The sequence below is a fragment of the Ambystoma mexicanum genome, chromosome 3q, assembly GCF_040938575.1.
Source record: "Ambystoma mexicanum isolate Mex_15411 chromosome 3q, UKY_AmexF1_1, whole genome shotgun sequence".
In the NCBI taxonomy this organism is placed as follows: domain Eukaryota; kingdom Metazoa; phylum Chordata; class Amphibia; order Caudata; family Ambystomatidae; genus Ambystoma; species Ambystoma mexicanum.
The window spans coordinates 573,634,093-573,651,199 of NC_090926.1; the positions used below are offsets into that span (position 1 = coordinate 573,634,093).

Sequence of the window (17,107 nt, forward strand, 5' to 3'; positions counted from 1 at the left end):
TTGTCTGACCAGATGCAGCACTTGCTTGAATGCAGATGCTTTAATGACACTGTATGCCATTACAAGTATAAGAGCCCATATGAGCTGTGTGTTCTGAGCTACTACAAGTATAGTAGCCCAACTAAGATGTGTCTGTTCTGAGCCATTACAAGCATAGAAGCCCTGAAGAGTTGTGTTCTGAGCAATCACAGATATAGTAGCCGTGATGATTTGTGCGTTCTGAGCCATTACACATAGAGCATCCCCGATGACATTTGTCTCTTATGAATCACTGAACATTTAGTAATCCTTTTGATAAGTCAAATGTTAAGTCAACTCTATTACAATTGAATGTTACCTGCATCTTAAGCGCACACCTCTGATGCAGACTCATTAACTCAACCTATAAACAGGATTTGAACTAACAGGTTACACAATCTCTGCAGCAGGGTTATTGACCCACTGAGCTGTCTTTCACAACAGGCTGTTGACACAGAAAGGCACATAGGGTTACGGCACTGGCAGTTCCATGTGAGGCTTGCCTGATATAAATGGCTTGTCAAAAGCTAGCCTGATTGAACTATCCTACATGAATCAGGAGATTCGTAATGAGGCTTTGAAAAGTGCTAGAATTATGGCAGTGGGACTCAGTAATCGGACATGGGAGAAGCAGATGTTTTGAAACGTGCAAGACTGAATAGAGGGGATTGGAGTATATAACAGCAATGCCATCTTCTCACACTGTCTGCCAGCGTGCATCACACGAGCTCAGGAGGTTGGTGGAAAACGCTCAGACATTAGGCCTCATTACGAGTCAGTCGGTCGGGAAATAACGGTGGCGGTAAACCCACCACCACTGTTGTTTTCGGACCGGCTGATCTCGAGTTCTGCAGGCGGGAGGTGTCATTCCCGCCAGGTCTTTTTTTCGGAAAGGAGGAACAATAACGCGAGCGTCGGCGACTGTCACTGCTGAGTATACCATGCTGGTACAGTGGAAAGAAGATTGAGGACAGCTGGATTCAAATACATGCTTTTGTACCCTGCGAAACTTAAGGTCTTTCACAAAGGAAAAGTACACTTCTTTGAAACCTCGTAGGAGGCAGCATGCTGGCTGGATACCCAGGGATGCCCAGAGTCTGAAGACTGCCAAGAACGAGATGGACAGTGTCATGACACTTGCCCGCACTGGCAAGTCAGCCTTCCAGTTAGGGCCAGGTCAAAGGCCTTAAAATCTCATCCAAGACTCTCTTGGAGTCAGTCCTGGCGCCTTTGGCGCCAGGCTCATAACCATCATGAAGATCAACATTAGAATGGGACTATTTACTTGGGACTATTTAACTTGGGGGCGGGGGGATAAGGAGGTTCAGCCAACATGGAGTCACACACATAGCTCAGTTACAAGGAACTGAGCTATGCGGTCTAGTCTTTTGGGTGTGGCAGGCCTGGGACTAATTTACCTGGACTACTTTGGGTGTGGCAGACCTGGGACTATTTTACCTGGACTACTTTACCTGAGACTATTTAAACCGCACCCAAACAGCAGAACATGCTTCGCGTTATTCTGCTGTGGGCAGCGTAACGCTCACCGTGTCCAGTTCTTTGATGCCAGTTTACCTGAAACCAAGGACCTGCAGAGAGAGTAAGAACACTACAAAACTTACCTGGAACAGTATCCGGTCTTCAAACCATCGCCGACTTCAGTTCCCCTCACCTGAAGGTTCGAACTCCATCATCCGGCACCGCATGCATCCTGGAATACCATAACCTGGAAAGAGGAGAAAGAAAGACAGCATTAGTAAGCGTTTACTCACGTTTGAAGAAGCCACACAATTCTTACCTGGGTAGTCATCTCCTGGTCAGTATCATCGCTGGAACATTACGGCGCTCGGCGAAGAACATCGCAACCTGCAAGGAGAGAAAAGACACAGGTTAGTAATATAAAAGGCGAAACAGCGCCGCGTATTGCGCATTACTCACCGGACAGCATTGCGCACACCGCGCATTCGCCTACCGGCCCATGCTCATCTTCAAACTGCATGACAACACCAAAATACCTTTCCATACCTAAAAGGAAAGAAGCCAGACATTATTATTCGAACTAAGAGGAGCATAAGAACTGCATATCAAGACTGTAAAGCAGCAAACCTACGGAGTCGCAGCAAGCCTGGATTCCCATAGGGAGGCTTGCACCAGTGAAGTAACTTGGTCGCTGCTCGCCCCCCACATCTACGCGCCCCTGCCACGAGGAGCAGGATGGAAAATCCACCTTTTACAATATTAAGACCCATCTTTAACCAGAGGCCTTACCAAGGGACTGGGAGAGGGTTTGAGAGTGCAAATCATCCAACCAGGGCTGGGTGGCGTCCCCGTGGATACCAGGTGAGCGTAACAGACAGGATAAGTGACACAGCACCATGCTTGATATTGCAGGGGGTGGGAGAAGCTACAGTGAGATACCAGTAATGGGTGCAATGAGCGCGCTAAAGAGGTGCGGATGCTAACTAATTGATAAATTCAGCGGGTGGACTTGTTGGACTAGAATATAGAATTGTATAATGTAGCTATGAGCCACAAATGCGCTGCGAACAATAGTCGATACAGGAGACACAGGATGAAGACTACCAACCCCCAGTAGCTAAAGTTATTGAGACGCCAGTTATCTCCCTACTGTGCCCCGAGCACTGGCGACAGCCAAGAAACGGGCTAGATGCGGGGGTGCCTGAGATCCAGGGATGGAGCTGGGCAACAGTTTGGATGGGGGAGGGAATGTAGGGAGTTGGGGATTAAGTTAGGGCAGAGAAGGGAGGGGGGAGGAAAGGGAGGTGGGGAGGTTTGGGAAGTTGAAGTGTTAATAGTTAAGGGTAGTTTATGTTGGGGTACAAGCTTACACGCACTAGCACTTGCATACTGGACAGGGGTCGGGAAGACACGAAGGGAGGTGGGGATAGGCTAGAACATGGGGGAACTTAAGGTAATTTCTTGGAATGCCAGGGGGGCTCAATAGCTACCTGAAAAGGAATAAGATCATGATGTATCTAAGAAGGCAGAAAATAGATTTAGCTCTACTACAGGAGACCCACCTCACAAAAGAAAAATTAGAGATGATCCAGAAAAAGTGGGGAGGGACCATTATTGGGGCAACATATTCAGCCTATGCCAGGGGAGTGATTACGTGGGTAGCACTCCATGTCCCATTTCAATTACTACAATCCAGAATCGAAGCGGACGGAAGGTTTGTGGTTATACGGGGGCTGGTAGAAAATAGAGAAATATGTATTATTAACACATACGCCCCGAATCAGGATACTGTGACATACTTTAAGATCCTATACAACAAAATGAGCCCACACATGGGGGAGGCGGTGATCTGGGGAGGAGATTTTAATTGCACATTAAACCCGAAGGTAGACAGGTCCGATAATAAACAAGATAGGCCTGCCCCTGCAGCCAAGGCCCTGCAGACCTTGCTAACGGATTTGCGACTAGAAGATATATGGAGGGTGCGCCACCCACAAGACAGACAATATTCGCATTACTCCGCCCCACACAACTTGTTTACAAGACTAGACTACATGTTCGCCACGCAGGAAGTGGTAGCAGAAGTACTACAGACAGAATACAAGGCAAGGGTCCTATTGGATCACTCGCCCTTGGTTTTAATATGGCAATATCGTCCCCGAAGGGCCAGGATACCAACTTGGCGACTCAGAGCTGAAGCACTTAAAGATGCAATGTTTAGGGAGGACCTAAGAGAAGAAATTGTAAGATACTTTGAGACTAATACTGGGAGCGTGGAGTTGGCTGGCACGCTACGGAAAGCTTTTAAGGTGGTGGTGAGAGGGATAGCTATAGCCAAATCCAAAGGGCTGCAGGGAAGTATACTAAGGGAATTACAGAAGGCCGAAACCAAACTAGAGATAACCTTGAGCAGGGGGGGGCAGCACAAAGGAGGATGCTGAAACCATAAGCCGACTACAACAGGAATGTGCAGAACACTGAGAGAGGCTATGTAATTTGAACTATAAAAAGTATATAGAGAGGCAGCATGCAGGGGGAAGACAAACCCGGAAGGATGTTGGCATGGTTGTACAAAAGGGAGACCCCCCAGACCTACGACAAGGTCAATAACAGGGGGAGATGGGCAACTAGTGGACACCCAAGAGGGCATCAATCGACAGTTCTAAGAATACTATAGGAAATGATATGGGGATGAAGAAGGTAGCAACAACAGGGAAATAATGGACACGCTGGAGGACATAGGCTTGCCACGAATTAGCGCGGCGGAGCAAGAGGTCCTAGATGCCCCGATTATTCTAGATGAGCTGGAAGAGGTGGTGGTACAACTACCCACTAGTAAGACCCTGGGGGCGGATGGGCTCCCCTGTGAATTTTACAAAAAGTACAGGAACGAGGTACTTCCCCCACTACTTGCAATGCTAAATGAGGCATTCGAGGCAGGGAAGCAGCCGGAATCCCTAAGAGAAGCAATAATCATTCCCCTCCCAAAACCGAATAAGCCAGGCAAGGACTGCGGATCGTTCAGACCGCTATCGATTCTGAATCAAGATAGTAAAATACTCACAGCGGTATTAGCAAACAGAATGAAACTGATCATTAACAAATTAATACACCCTGACCAATCAGCGTATGTCCCGTGCAGGAACATATCCGACAACCTCAGACGACTCCACCGGGTTATAGAACACACAAAAGAAATCCCAGAAGAGATGGCAATTGTATCACTCGATGCGATCAAAGCCTTTGACGTTGTCAATGGCCCTGGCTGTTGGCAGCCTTGACTCACTATGGGATAGGACCAGGGTACCTCAAATGGGTCAAACTACTGTATAGCGCACCGCTAGCCAGAGTCAAAACTGAAGCCATCATCTCCGAAAGATGGCAACTGAGAAGGGGTACCAGACAAGGATGCCCTTGGTCTCCGATGCTGTATATCTTAGCACTGGAACCCCTGGCAGTATACCTGAGGCAGCAGTACGAGGTAATAGGGATCGGAATAAAAGGGGAGCTGCATCTAATCTCGCTATATGCAGATGACATGCTGCTATACTTCCGATACCCTGAAGAAAATCTGATGAAAAAGTGATGGAGCGATTCGCGTCGCTATCGGGTATAGCGGTGAATACCAGGAAATCATGCATATTCCCATTAGGGAGGCATGTAGGGGTCCCATGCGATCAATTACCGGTCTTGCAAATACCATGGGAGCCAAAAACGTTTAGATACCTGGGATAGACATTTATCACACGGTGGAGGCGGATCATCAGAACAACACTGAGAAAGCGGTACAGAAAATTGAAAATAGCATGAGGTTCTGGTCCAAGCTCCCCCTGGCAATGATGGGAAGGGGGGCGCTGCTGAAGATGGTAGTATTGCCGAGACTATCACACTTTTTTGGTAATATACCATGCATGATACCAAGGCGATTCTTCCTGAAGCTACAGAGCATATGCAGGGAGTTTCTATGCCATGGAACAAGGAACAGAATTGCTCTTTGGATGTTGCAGAACACACACGACAAAGGGGGTAAAAAACTGCCGAACTACAAGATTTATTACTTAGCACGTCACCTGCAATATGTGGCCAAATGGCTGTCGGAAGACCACACCTCGGAATCGAGATTGCAGCGACTAGAATGTGCCCCGTTCTTCCTAAATGAAGTAATATGGCTGCCTAAAGCAGAAATAAAAGAGCATTCAAAGATGCTGGCACTGGAATGTGAGATATGGCGAAAAGCTTGTCAGGTCATGGAGAACCCGACACTGTGTTCTCCACAAATACCGCTGGTTGCACTGGTGGGAAGGGATGATCAACTAATAAAGACAATTAGGAGGCACTGGGAACCAGTGGGAATTGTAAGAATGAGAAATATGTGGCAGGAAGAGGTGATAAAGGTATTCGGGGAGCTGGTAGAGGAAATGGGATTGCATGAGGGGCAGTACATCACATATAACAGAATGGTACGGCGGATTAAAGAAACATGGTCAGAGATAACATTAGACGAGCAACCTGATGCCACGATAGACACGATATATGATATCGCAGAAGGAGGGCATGAGATATCTAGGCTATATGAACTTCTGATGACCAAAGTGGGGAAGGAGGTGACACAATTGAGACAGGACTGGCAAGAAGAGGTGGGGGTACCAATGAGCGATGGGATGTGGGAGCGGGCACAAAGGTACCACAAAAAAGTATCTAGAAATGCGAAGCTACAGCAAATACAGCTATATATAACCCACAGAGCATATATAACTCCCCAAAGAATAGCCAAATTCAAGAATGCAGAACGGCAAACATGCCCCAAATGCGGGGAGGACAAAGCGGGGATGACACATATGTTTTGGGCATGCCCGGAAATTGGGAAATTTCGGGAGGAAATAACCCACCGGCTTGAAGAGAAGGGGATTACATTAAATGTCGAATCAGCATGGGCATGTTTGATAGGAGAATTCCCTAGGCCACGCCAACTAAAACATGTGAGCAAATCAAAGGACTTGGCATACATACTTGCCAATCCCAGAATAGCCATGGGATGGAAAGCATGTAACAGACCTAGAATAGAAGCCTGGTGGAGTGACCTACAAAAATGGACCGAAGCTGAAACAGCAGTATGGTACGAAAACGGGAATAGGGCGGGGGTGGATCAGAAAACCTGACAGCCTAGAAGCACCTAATGGCCACGCTTTATGGACCCACCCAAAACTGGTCAAGCGACCAGGACTCAGAGGAGGATACAGAAAGAGGAATCCCTTTAGTAGAAACAAGTGCAGAGCGAAAAGCGGAGTAGGCTCAGATGTGGGGGAGGGGTGGGCAGGAGACTTGGAAGCGTAAATGTAAATATTGATGTTACAATGTGTGTTGCAAGTTTGTGGCATTTTGTTTTGGTTGTAATAAAAGAATAAAAATTGTTTTTAAAAAAAGTATGAAATGGCCATGCTGCTGCAACTGTGCTGCCTCTGTTAAAGCGGATTAAGACTAAGGAAAATGAAGCAGAAATGCAACCCTTGTTTAAGACCATTTTCATTTTACATAATACTACATGTGTCCTAAAGCAAACTGAAAAGCATGTTCATGATTCAAGATGCTTTAATAGCATTTTCATTTTTACATTACTCAAGATTATCTTGATAGAATCATTAACAGAGGAGAGTGTTAAAAAATGTAGGACTCATCCCAGTTGCTTCTTTGGATTGCTAAATTAAAGAGTGGATTTGCAAACCGCTGCTAGCCATGCTGTCACCAGTGAGCTCCATGATTTATGGCGGTTCTGCCATAAATAGCCTGTGTAAGTGGTATGCAAGGAATAATTAAAAGGGCCGTATTGACAAGGTTTCTGTACGTAAAAAGGCCTAACACGCACCGTACCATGAGTGCTGCCTTTGAGGGCTGATGCAAACATGGCAGAGATATAAGAGACATGTGTGACTAAGTGCGATGCAGGGGGATGCCAGACGCTGGGAGACCTTTTTGAGGGGGCAACCATGTTGCCTTTCCACACATGGGTGGAGCGATATCGGGTACCCTTGGGGCAGTTCTTGAATGATGCCAGTCTAGCCAGCGCCCTGGAGGCCAAGTGGGATGGGATACCAGAGGAGCCCCCAACCGCCCCCATTCTCCAGATGATCCTAACCACTGGGAACGAGGGGCATATTTCATCTAGACTGTACTCTACATTGCAAGATAGCAGAACCCTTCCCCAGCTTAAGGTGAAGAATAAGTGGAAGCGTGACATGAAGTGACGTTGGAGGCGTCTGTCATTCGTGCAAAATATGTAGGAGTGGGGGTAAAGCTTACAGGAATGCTAGGTTCAAGTTGATTCAATTCAAAATCTTACACTGGGTCTACATGACTCCCCAAAATGTGCACATGATGCACCCAGATCATTTGCACCAGTGCCCAATATGTGGGCAACATGCAGCAGGCTTCTGGCACATGGTGTGGGCGTATTCAGTGACTGCAGAATATTGGCGAGGGGTAATGCTGAGGGGTAACGCACTGCTGGGGAGCCAGTTTTTTTTCTTCTTTTATTTGCTTTGTTTTTCTAGAAAGCTTTACAAAATTAAAAATTGACAATCTATTACATTTTGCTTATTAAATTAATCAGTACAATTAAATTTCTTTTTACAATAAAACAATGTCATTCTTCACCAATCCATTAAAAACCATTAATATCAAAATGTATCCGATCATGCATTTTTTTCATTCCTTCAGTTTCAAATTCACTAGCAGATTTTACGTATATGTTTAAAAACATTATAACAGACAAGCTTAAGCAAACTGATTTTCCATGCAGCACATTCAACCAGAGTAGATCCAATCATATTCAGTATTTGGCACAAAAATGCTAAAATATTTAATTCTAAATGGTGTAAATACAGGATAGCTTAACACTATATGATACAATGTTTGTGCTGTATCCTTTTTTTTACAATATCTACAACTTGATTCTCCTTCAATCCCTTCAATATTTAGGATCTCTCTGGTTGGTAAAACAATCATTCTGAATTGCATGAAGTCATTTATCATGTGTTTGTTCGGAAAACCTGCTAGATACAGTTCCATCGTGCCCGGCTCTTTAATGTGCGAAAATACTTGAGCATACAATCTTGTTTCCAAAGTTTTGGGATAGTATTTCCCCAATCTAACTTTGAGGTTGCAAAAGAAATAAATTCAGAGATATTCCCACAGAGGATAATACCTCTAACGATTCCTATTTCAAATCATGAATAAAGCCCTTCTTTAGGTTCCCAACAATGACTTCCGAGCTCATCCTGTAATATAATGTACTTTCCTTATTATTATTAAGTTTTCTGAACAGATTGAGTCTCTTCCATTCAGTGATGCCACGGATGGAAAATAATGGCAGGTTGTAATGTATTGCTGCGTACGTGACACTTTTTCGAGATGTAGTATAACACTGATCGCCATATCAACGCTTCATATATGTCAATCTCATCCTGCACCCAACAAGGAAAAAACAGAAGCCCATAGCAACATTTTGGAATGATTTTAGCAGTATAAAATCTGATGACTGGCGTAATTGAGAACTTAACGAATCTTCTATCCACATGTCTCAAATGGGCTGCTAATTTATTAGCTTTATTCCTCAAATAGTTTCTATAAAAAGCCTTCAATGGGTTTGCTATAATCAGGTATCCCAAATATATCATATTAGATTTAATTGAGATCCTGGAACCACATACTTTCCAGACAAATATTTATTTGAAGGTTTAGATTTGGAGAATTGGTCATTTCTGTTTTTGCTAGGTTAATTTTCAGGTCATTAAGTGTTGTATAATGATTGAATGTATTAATCATTTTTTGCAGCCCAACTGGAGTATGATCAATTAAAACAAAGTTGTCCGCATATGCAATCCATGCCATTCTCAGACCTCCAATCTTAGGAGGGAGAAAAGGAGCTTCAGCTAATGCCCTGCCCACGTCAGCCACGTAGAGATTATATAAAGTTGGGCCAACATGCATCCCTGTCGCAGTCCATTAGATGTTATTATTTGTCTAGAAAAGCACCCTACTCTGCTGACCCTCACCTGTATTCGTGAATCAGCATAAGGAGTCCTCCTGGAATACCTAGAACATCAAGGTTTTGCCCTAATTTGCATCTATCCACTCTATTAAAAGCCATCGATAGATCCACAGATGCTACATAGATAGGGCAAGCATTAGTTTCCCAAGCCATCTCCTGCAAACTACACATTAACAAACCTCCACAATCGGTCCCCATCTGTCTCCTGAAACCAAACTGTCGAAAATCCAGATCATGTTTTCTAAACACCAGACCTCGATATGTTCTAGCAATAGTGCAGCAAACATCTTGAAGTCTGCGTCCATAATTGCAATTGGGGAGCCAGTTTGATTGCTCTTCCAAGATAGGTCTGTTTGGGTTGATACCCGCAGGGGCCCAAGGAAATCAAAGGAAAAGAAATTATAAGTTACTCACTGTAATGACTAAGGTACTCTTAGTCCATAGTCCCCTTTCCTCCATACTGTATGGGTACCCCTTCCAAGGGACGTGAGACAGAACCTTTTTCACCAGAAAAAACCTTCTTCCTGTTTAAATTTAGAGGTGTGCGGGGGTGCGGCGCAGGGAGCATGCGTAGCCCTGACTCCGCCCTCCGGTGCCACACCTCAGTCCCCATTGACGTGTCGACAATAGATTTAACATTGCCTAATGACACCAGTATTATTAGGGGGGAGGTTGCTGGGATGTATGGAGGAAAGGGGGATATGGACTAAGAGTACGTTAGTCACTACAGTGAGGAACTTGCAAATAGGTTCCTGAGATCCGCCTGTCCGAAAGCTGCGTCAGATCTAGAGTCGGCATCCAAACAGTAATGCTTGCAGAAAGCTGAGGGAGAGGCCCAAGTGTCTGCCCTGCTTATGACTTGTCAAGGGACATGGCGCTGGAATGCGATGGCCGTTGCCTTGGCCCCAACTGCGTGGACATGCATGTTGGCCGGGAGCGGCTTGTGCTGGCCCTCGTACTCTTCCTTGATGGCAGAGAATATCCAGCGGGATATGGAGGCCTTAGAGGCCTGATAGCCTGGCCTCGAGCCTCCGAAAGTGACAAACAGAGCGTCCGACTTGCGGAAGCCTTTGGTCCTGTCCAAGTAGAAATTTAGGGCACACCCGACATCCAAGCAGTGCAGCACTCTCTGTGCTTCGTCCTTGGGATCAGGAAAGAACGTAGGAAGGACTATTTCTTCGTCCAAGTTAAATGCAGATGGAACCTTGGGCAGAAATGCCGGTTGCGTCCGCATGAGTACCTTGTCATTGTGAAAGGTGGAATGTGGTTCAGAGACGACAGCGCCTGGATCTCGCTGACTCTGCGAGCAGAGGTAAGACCGACTAGTAAGGCCGTCTTGATGGTCACCAGCCTAATGTCCACGGACGCCATTGGCTCGAATGGTTTGTGCACTAGGGCACGCAAGACTATGTTAAGGTCCCACACAGGGTGCAGTCTCTTGATGGGCGGGTAGAGCCTAGCGAGACGTGTCAGATGTTTCTTGACTATTGGGTTAGAGGAGGAAAAAATGCCTTCCTTTGAGTTCCTGTAAGCCCCAATGGCTGCAAGGTCTGTGCGGCAGGTGTCCACCTGTACGCCCGAATTAGCGAGGTGCTCCAAAAAAGAAAGCACGTTACCCAAAGTACAGGCCAAGGTGGCAGAATCTGGTCCATTTGCTCTTGTACTGGGCCCTGGTGGCTTTGCTCCTGGCGCCCTGTATGATTTCCAGATTAGCCTGTGAGAGGCTAAGGTGACGAAGCATTACCTGCTCAGATACCACGCTGTGAGGGCTAGTTTCCCTGGCGCAGGTGGATGATTCTGCCCCCCTGCTGTGCCAGAAGATGTGCTGGGCCCATCAGAAAGTGTATCGGGGCCTCCTCCCAGAGGCTGAGTAGTTCCGAAAACCATGGCCTGGCCGGCCATCATGGAGCTATCAGAATGATGAGTCGGTGAGACTCCTTGATCTTGCAAATTACCCTGTGGATCAGGGGAGTAGGCGGAAAGGCGTAGCCTTTCCTGCCGGTCCACTGGAGGTGAAATGCGTCGCCCAGAGAGCCGCCGGGGCCCTGACCCTGCCAGGATGCGAACTGGGGAACACTTCTTGTTGTTCTAGGTGGCAAAGAGATCCTCTTGACAGAGGAGGGGATCTGGTGCCTCCCTGCTTGTTGACGTAGTACATGCTGGTCAAGTTGTCTGTCTGGATGAGGACAACCTTTCCCTTGAGAAGTGGTAGGAATGCTCTGAGTGCTAGCCAGATGGCGTCAGCTCCAACCAATTTATGTGGTATTCCTGCTCCTGTCGAGTCCAGGTGCCATGGACCGAGAGATCGTCCAGGTTGGCTCCCCAGCCCTCAAACGAGGAGTCCGTGGTGATGGTGGTCTGCGGAGAGGGGGGCTTTAAGGGTTTGCCCATCCGTAGGTTGCAATCCATGGACCACCAAGTTAGATCCGGGTGGGGAGATGGAGGAATGTTGATCATCTCGGATTGCGAGCCCCGCTCCGGATTCCATGAGGCCGCGAAGTGCAGCTGAATCCTTCTCATCCTTTGTCGCGTGTGCGGCACGGCTAACAGACCCGCCCGCCAGTATAGCCAGGAGATGTTGATACCACCATGCTGAGGTCCCTTCTCTGCTGAGGAAGTGGGCGGTGGCCCTCTTGATGTCTGGGATTTTGTCTTCCGACGGGAAAGCCCTCTCGGATCACGTATCCCAAATGAGTCCCAGGAATGTCAGAGTCTACGTAGGATACAGCTGTGACTTCTTGAGGTTGAGCGAGAAGCCCAGGTTGTACAGTGTGTTCATAAGGGCATGGGAAGAGTGGCGAACCGCTTCCGGAGATGTAGCCCTGACGAGTCAGTCGTCGATGTATGGATAGATGTAGAGGCTCTGCGCTCTAAGGAGGGCCGCCACAGCGTTCATGAGTCTAGTAAAGCCGAGTTGAGGCCAAATGGAAGGACTTTGTATTAGAAATGGTAGCCCATGATCCTGAACCGTAGGAAAGAACGATGGGGCTGCCAAATCGGGATGTATAGGTACGCGTCCTTCAGGTCCAGGGAGCACATCCAGTCCCCCTTGTCGATTGTCTCCGCTATAAAAGCTGGTGTAACCATCTTGAATTTTTGCAGGGGTAGGGAGAGGTTGAGGGTGGAAAGGTCCAGCACAACTCTCAGGCCCGCCTGGTTCTTCTGAATGGTGAAAATCGTGGAGTAGAAGCCAAAGCCTCGCTGGGAGGCTGGGACTTCCGCCACTGCCTGGCTCTCTACGAGCAACCGGATCTCTGCCAAAAGAGTTGCTGTCCCAACCTGTGGGAGTGGAGAGGAGGAGGGAGGAGGGAGGAGAGGCTGGGATAGGAAGGTGGTACCCTGTGGATACTACTGAGAGGATCCAGGGGTCCGCGAAATTCTGGTGCCAGAATTGTGCATGGAGAGCAAGCTTGCCCCCCTCTGGAGACACGTGGACCAGAAGGGGCGTGTCATGCCTTCTTTCCCCCGGAGGCTGACGCTGAGGATGAGGACTGGGACCCCCCCCTTTTCTGATGTTTGCGCCGGTTCTGAGACGGCGAGCGGTCCGGCTGCCTGGATTTGCATTCCTGGAAGCCGCAGAACCCTCCATATGTATGACCCTTTTCCGAGCGCTGCTGAGATTGGGTGTACGATTTGGGCGTGGTCTTTGTAAGAATGGATAAAGACTTTGCTGTTTGTGAGCTGCTGTTCTTCTTGTCCAGCTCTTCATCCGTAGAGGAGTGGAAGAGGTCCCCCACTCGAACGGTAGATCTAGAATACGCTCCTGGACATCAGGGTTGAATTTCGTTGCCTGGAGCCAGGCTGTTCTCCTCATATCCATGCCAATGCAGATGGCACGTCCTGAGGTATCGATATGTGCCACTGTGGATTCCATGAGGTCATGCGCCACGAGCTTGGCTTCCACTAGCCCCGTGCCTTAAAGCATGATTGGTATTGGGTGGGGAGTTCCAGGAGGAAGGCCGCAATTTCCCACCATAACCGTTGGTTGGCGGCAGCCAGCATGGCATCTTGGTTGGCCTGACGCAGGTGCAAGGAGGAGTTGCCGTATGCCTCCAAGATCATCTTCTCCTTGCCAAGCAACGCTGCAGAGGAGGAGGCTGAGGATGACTGAGGCTTGGAATATAGTGATGCCGTAGCGATCACCGAGAAGTGTGCCTGAGGATGGGTCGAGAGCAAGAGTGTATCCCCCTCCATCTGCCTGTTCTTGGCGTCCAGGCATCGGTTGACCTGCTGGACCGAGTGGGGCTTGAGCCAACCCTTCTTGGCCAGGGAGACTACATCGGTTTGCAGTGGAATCCCTGTGTTGGCAGAGGGGCGTCTCGTTAGGACTTCAGCCAGAACCCCCTCTTCCAGCTGTTCGACCTCGGGTTGGGGGAGGCCCAGGTACTCCGCCAGGCCAGCAAGACATTCATGGAAGGCCCTGGCTGAGGATGGCGTGTCCGGATCCTCATCCTCGTCCGAATCCTGCGTATCTGGAACATCTTGTGGAGGAGGAGTTGGAGAGTCTGTTGACAGCCCTCTGAAGGTCTCAATTTACTAGAGGGCAACTGCTTTGTATCTGCAGGAAGTACGAGAGTCACAAAAGAAGATTCCTAATAGTAGAGGCGTTGGCTGCCACTGGCAAGTATATGGTTGCCCATGCAGTTCAAAGCATGCAGCCATTCCAGTGATGGGTCTACAAATAGCCGAAGTACCATCCCAGTTGTATTCACTTTGAACATAACTAGTAACAGTATAACCTCAATTGTGTAGTAAACCCAGACCTGTAGATCTGTCCAATTACTGGTGTACTCCTGTCGCAATATCGTCTTCTCATTGTCGGATTTTGTTCAGGGTTTCACACAGTAGGCTCTCAGTGGTCATGAAGTAGTAAGAGCAGTTGTGTCTGTTTGTTCCACTGAGTCAAGGAAACAAGGCACAGACACAGGATCCTTGCCTGGCAGAGAGCCTCTTGTGTTCATGGAAACAAGCAGGCATTTAGTTGCACCTGGTCTTGGATGTGCTGCAAAATCCAGAAGAGCTTTTGAAAATTCATTTAGACGAAGCATCTCCTCCTTGCTCCACAGACTTATCTCAGCATTGAACAAAGTAATGGAGTGAACCTTCTCTCTGGGAGACATGGAACGGAGTAGAAAACTCTGCACCAGTTCTAACTGGTAGCAGCTCTGCCATTTGGGGCTGCCATATTCAAGCATTGTCATTATTCTTATCCAGGGTGTTACCTGTACCCCACTACATTTAGTGAATCTGCCACCCAGTACTGTATTTCAACAGGGCGATTGGTAGAGTTACTCTGGGGTATCACCTGTACCCCACTGCAATTATGTAATCTGCCACCAACCACCTGGAAACCACCAGCCAGTGAAACAAGAGTACACATAGGACAAAATATATTAGGACTCACATTGGAAAAGTCTAGTAACCACTGTGGAAAAACACAAAAATCAGTAAGGACCCTTGCCAGAGTCGCAGTTTGGGACTTTGCCATAGCTGCCATCTCATTGTAGCATTCTCTGTATTTAAGACTACCTTGTCTAACCTATAATTGGCATTCACCACAATGAGTCAACCTGGAAAAATACCTCCCTGCAGCCGGCAGCACCCACCCTTCCGACCCTAGACTTCTACATTTCAGAAAGGAACTGGAGACCCTCCTCTTCAAGGAATGACTCCTCCCTAACAAATAGGTCCACACATCCTGCACTAACAACGTAAAACCGAGATTGGGTGATCTGGTCCCCGCCCTTTGTTTCCTTCTCTGGTTGCTTGTAGATCCATTGCTGCCTAACTGCCGGCCCTCGCCTCCTCCCCTTCTTAGCTCCCAGCTCCCTGGTATCTCTGCTTTCCTCACTGTGTGCTTTCTCATATGACTGTAAAGCGCTCCTTTGCTTCCCGAAGCGAGGATAGAAGGGAATAGTTTCTTACCTGTAACTCCATTTCTCCAGCATTGGTATCTTTCATGGATTCACATGCTTAGAATATTTCCAGTCTCCAGACTGGGAACTCTCGGTACACTTATAAAGCCGTTTTTCCATAGGAAAACTTCGACACTTTTGTGTCCTATCCACGTCGTTTTTGGGGCTGCGCATGCCTGCCCCAATAGGACGTGGTGGTATAAATGCCTCGCCCCCGCGGCTCCCCTTCAGATTTCAACCCCTCCAGCGAACCTGGGGGGAAATGCAGCCTGTACAGTGCATTCAGGGGAGGCCGGCGGGCGCATGTGAATCCATGAAAGATACCAATGCTGGAGAAATGGAGTTACAGGTAAGAAACTATTCCCTTCGCCAGCATTGGATCTTTCATGGATTCACATGCTTAGAATAGATTGCACAGCAGTAAACTCTGATATGGCGGTGTGAATGCAGCAGTCAACCTTATTATTAGCACACACTTTTCTAAAATTATATGTATATATATATATATATATATATATATATATGGCCAATTCATAGAACGGCCACCACAATAGCCGACATAATTACCATATGCGCACAACATCTCTACCCATATGTACACATATATAAGGAAGCATTAATACATACATATATATATATATATACACACACACACACACACATATATATGTACATTTGTTCCCGTTGGAAGGGGCTTACCTTACTGAAACATATGGCATAAGACTGCTCTGCCCATCTGCACATCATCCGCATGTTGTCTTTCAAGGCAGTAATGGCGGGTAAACGTGTGCGGCACCGACCAGGACGCTGCTTGGCAAATGTCTGTTAGCAGAATCCCTGCCCACAGTGCCGCCGAGGACGAGGTTGACCTTGTGGAATGAGCCCTTGGACGTCCTTCTAGCAGTTTTCCCGACTTGGAGTGACAAAATGTAATTGTCGACGAGACCCATCTGGCCAGTCCTTGTTTTGAGATTGCCTTACCTCTCGTCGACGGGCCATAAGCCACAAACAGCTGCTGCGTAGTCCTGAATTGTTGAGAACGATGAAGGTAGAATTTCAGAGCTCTCTTCACGTCCAAAGTATGGAGGGCTTTCTCCGCAGGCGATGAGGGATTTGCGAAAAAAGTAGGTAGAACAATTGTTCATGAAAGACTGTAGGAACCTTTGGAATAAAACAAGGATTAGTCGACAGTACCACTTTCTCCTTAAAGAATCTCAAGTACGGTGGATCTATGACCAACGCTTGTATCTCCGAGAGCCGCCTAGCTGACGTAACAGCTATTAGAAAAGCCAGCTTCCACGATAAGAACTTGATAGACGAGGAAGCCATCGGCTCAAAGGGCGCTTTCATTAGCCCCGCTAACACCAAGTTAAGACTCCAAGTCGGTGGAAAGCGTTTAATCGGAGGGAATGTACGGAATAGACCCCTCATGAAATGTTTTGTGAGTCTGTCGCTAAACAAGGGAGACGACTGCCTCCTCCTTGTGAACCTCGAGATGGCCGCTAGGTGTACCTTTATTGACGAAAAAGACAATCCGCTGTTTGCCAAATGGGGCAGATATGGGAGAAGCTGCTCCGAAGTTACATTTAAGGGTTGCAATCCCGGCTGAGTTTGACACCACGCACAAAATCTCTTCCACTTGCCTGCG

General features: G+C 47.5%; 1 protein-coding gene across 2 annotated transcripts in view; it reads right to left on the minus strand.

Annotated features, from left to right (window-relative positions):
* The window catches only part of LOC138582748 (stress-70 protein, mitochondrial), a 1,916,616-nt gene that overhangs the window by 1,565,509 nt on the left and 334,000 nt on the right, over window positions 1-17,107 (minus strand). The gene's annotated exons all lie outside the window — the stretch shown is intronic.